Source organism: Oncorhynchus clarkii, chromosome 8 (assembly GCF_045791955.1).
Source record: "Oncorhynchus clarkii lewisi isolate Uvic-CL-2024 chromosome 8, UVic_Ocla_1.0, whole genome shotgun sequence".
Lineage (NCBI taxonomy): Eukaryota > Metazoa > Chordata > Actinopteri > Salmoniformes > Salmonidae > Oncorhynchus > Oncorhynchus clarkii.
The window spans coordinates 6,151,774-6,152,172 of NC_092154.1; positions in this window are offsets into that span (position 1 = coordinate 6,151,774).

Here is a 399-nt window from a genome sequence, read left to right on the forward strand (position 1 = left end):
TCTGTTCAAGCCACACTACTATAGTGGTGAGTTCTGTTCAAGCCACACTACTACAGTGGTGAGTTATCATCAAGCCACACTACTACAGTGGTGAGTTATCATCAAGCCGCACTACTACAGTGTTGAGTTCTGTTCAAGCCACACTACTACAGTGGTGAGTTATCATCAAGCCACACTACTACAGTGGTGAGTTCTGTTTAAGCCACACTACTACAGTGGTGAGTTCTGTTCAAGCCACACTACTACAGTGTTGAGTTCTGTTCAAGCCACACTACTACAGTGGTGAGTTCTGTTCAAGCCACACTACTACAGTGTTGAGTTCTGTACAAGCCACACTACTACAGTGGTGAGTTCTGTTCAAGCCACACTACTACAGTGTTGAGTTCTGTTCAAGCCACA